A 3,337-nucleotide genomic window follows, 5' to 3' on the forward strand; every position below is an offset into this window, starting at 1 on the left:
GGCATACCTCACTTTTGGTTGACGGCTTTTAAAAATGTGAAGATCCTTGGGAGGATGATCCGAAAAAATGATGAACTTGTACTGGAGCACTTGAAAGATGTAAAAATTAAATTTTCAGGGTTGGAGGAACCAATGAGCTTCACCATAGAATTTATCTTCAAGTCAAACGAATACTTTTTCAACGAAGTCCTGACGAAAACATACCAAATGCGATCAGACCCAGATGATTCTGATCCCTTCTTCTCCAAAGGGCCAGAAATTATCAGCAGCACAGGGTGTGAGATCTACTGGAAAGAGGGGAAAAATGTCACCGTGACAATGAGCAAGCTGCAGAAACGTGAGGGCCGCGGAAGTGTCATATCCACCACTAGGAAGATGCCCAGCTATTCTTTCTTCACCTACTTCTATCCTCCTGATTCTCCTGAGGGCAGAGTACTCGATGTCGCCACCGATTATAAATTGGGCTATTTTTTCCGTGAAGTTCTGGTCCCAAAGTCCGTATTATTCTTCACTAATGAAGCCAGTGAATATAAGTATGAAGGCTCTGATGATGAGGCCCGAGAAGCTGGAGGTGAGGAAAAGAAAGTAGAAGTGATCAGAAATGAAGAACCTGAAAAAGGGCCTGAAAAAGATCTGGACCCAGAAGAGAGCGTTTCCTGAGAACCCAGGTATCTGTGTGTAGCTTTGTGTATCATCCAGCCATGCCTGACATAAAATCAATTATGCTTCTAAATTTTCTAAATGAGGTGAATAACAAAATCAATGTCAAAAATTTAGTTCTGTGAGCCAGTTTAATGTTAATTTTGTATATTAGTATAGAATGCAGCATATTCTGAGATGTACTTCATTCACAGTTTCAAGTCCTTTCAGTTGTAGCTGTAAGTCTTCAACAGGTGGGAAATGCGTCAGCCCTGGTAGCAGAGACCAGTATTTGTTTAGAACACAGTTACCAGAACACCCAGCTAAAGGAACTTAAATGAACACTAGCTGGGCTTTCATCATATAGCCAGAGAAATATGGTCTCTTATACTAAGTAGGAGAGAATTCCTTTGAGAATGTGACTAACACAGGTATGGTAAGAATTTTATTTAGGATCACATTTAATGATTGATGCCTAACCATTGGTTCAGTTGTAAATGTTTGTATTTCAGGGGGCAGTGAAAAGAAAAAAACAATAGTCATGGTAAGATTATTGTTTATCACTGGATTGGTAATTAACTCAATCTATAGCCAACACACTTTGTTCTTTTCTTTAACTTTCTTCTTTACAGATATTGGAACCTGGGGTCTGGGAGGTAAAGGAGGGTTGCTTATGGATAGAGCACAGATTATTAAAATCAAAGAAATGCCTAAATACCAGGATGTTGCCTCACAACAAAACAAACTAACCTTTTTGGTTTGGCAAATAGCTGTTGAGTTTGGTGTGTCACAGAATTGAGGACATCAGATTACGCAAAAGCACCCTTTTACCCAGGGGTCTGGGTTACAAGAGGGATACATGATTTCTCCTTTTAACTCAAACATAGATAGGATTGCCTATTCTTAGACTTAGAAAGTCACTGTTGCATTTTAATCAAGTTCAATTGTTAATTGTCTCTTATTTCATCTACAGTTCGGAGGCATAGAAAGACATGAATGAAGAAAGCCACAATGAATTTGTTCTTCAAGGAATGGAGATTTTCTGATATTTATTTGTCTTTCAAAATTTTATCACCACTGGTTTTGTTCCAATTTCATCATATATTTGAGAGATGTGACAGTATTTTGAAGTTGAAAATAAAAGTTTGTTTAAAATGAATAAGCTGCTGATTTTTTAGATATATTACAATGAATTTAATCTATCTTTGTATCTTTTTGTTTTGGCCCACCTATTATTGAAAGGAATCACTTTCAACCATTTGGTAAGCCTGTTTTAGGTTCTTTTATTCATCCTCCAATTCATTAAAAACTTACAAACAATTTACATAAAGAAGGATGAAGTTGTCCCTACTGCATTCTTTTGAAGTACCTGATGAATGACCTAGCTTACCTGGAGACCAGATGGTGCTGGTTTGTACTGGGCTGATATGGACCAGAAGCATCAGCATCACCTGGGAACTTGTTAGAAATGCAAATCCTCAAGGCCTCACTCCATACCTTCTGAATTGGTAATTCTGGTGCTGGGCCAGCAGTCATAGTTTAGAAGTCCCCCCCACCCCCAGGTGATTCTGAATCTCAATAAAGTTTGGGAACCATTCATTTCAAGCAAGGAATGAGGGGAAACCAAGCTTCATCTTTGGTAGGAGCCGCATTAATTTAGTGATGCGTCACTGTTTCAGGTAGACAGTAAGGTCTGAGCTGGGCATGAGAATGGAATTCTCCAAGGCCTGGGACACAGAGAAAGACCTCCTAGAAGGACAAACTTTGGGTAGTAGCAGTGCAAAATAATGGATAAGGGAACAAGCTCATTCCAGAAGAAACAAACACACAATGTATATGAGTTTTCAAACCATGCAAAACAAATATACATTGATTATGGATACACATATATGTAATAAAAAGTAAGCGTTGGAAATGCATGCATATGTAGCATGCAGAAAGGCCTATAATGCAATGATAAAGAGCTTTTTTAGGAAAATCATTATGTCTTATGTAGAGGGATAGTGGAGAATTCAATTGGGGAGGGGCTGTCTTAATTTTCTACTTCTGTCATAACAAATTACACAGAGTAGGTGGCTTAAAACAGAACTTCATACCCTCACACTCTGGGGGCTGATTCTGGCAGTTCTCTAGTTTTGGAGTTCTGATTCCAGGTGAAATCAGGTTGAGGACACAGCCACATTTCCTTTGAAGGCCCAGGAGAGAATATTCCTTGCCTCTTCCAGGTTCTGGTGACTCCTGAAATTCCTCCGCTTGTGGCAGCATAACTCCAATATCTGCCTCCATTTTCGTATGACCTTTCCTGTGTGTCTGTGACTCAATTCTCCCTCTCCTTTCCTTTACGCTCACATTAGTCATTGGGTTTAGGCTCACCCTAAATCCAGGATGATTTCATCTTGTGTCCCTTAGTCTAGTTACATTCGCAAAACCTGGTTTCTAAATAAAGTCAGATTTACAGGGACCAGATATTAGGACTTGGAAAGTTCTTTTTGGAAGATGCAGCTTAACATACCACAGGTACACAGTGGGCTTCAGTTGTATTTGTAATGTTGTATTTCTCGAGTAGGGTGGCGGGCAAATGGATGTAGTAGTGTCTATACCATAGACTGCGTAGGTCTGAAATATTTCCTAATAAAAATGACAACAAATTAAGAGGAAAGGGAGAAAACGGGCCTAAAATCTGGAAGCTGTTTAAGGA

At 39.2% G+C, this 3,337-nt stretch overlaps 1 pseudogene across 1 annotated transcript; it reads left to right on the forward strand.

Moving 5' to 3' along the window:
• Positions 1-14: 14 nt before the first annotated feature.
• LOC102732167 (nucleosome assembly protein 1-like 1 pseudogene) lies at positions 15-1,768 on the forward strand (annotated as a pseudogene). The gene is made up of 2 exons (XR_014141911.1): positions 15-668; positions 1,613-1,768. The product of XR_014141911.1 is annotated as a nucleosome assembly protein 1-like 1 pseudogene (transcript).
• Positions 1,769-3,337: the final 1,569 nt, after the last annotated feature.

This window comes from Leptonychotes weddellii, unplaced genomic scaffold (assembly GCF_054177405.1).
Source record: "Leptonychotes weddellii isolate Sample4059 unplaced genomic scaffold, ASM5417740v2 HiC_scaffold_18160, whole genome shotgun sequence".
In the NCBI taxonomy this organism is placed as follows: Eukaryota; Metazoa; Chordata; class Mammalia; order Carnivora; family Phocidae; genus Leptonychotes; species Leptonychotes weddellii.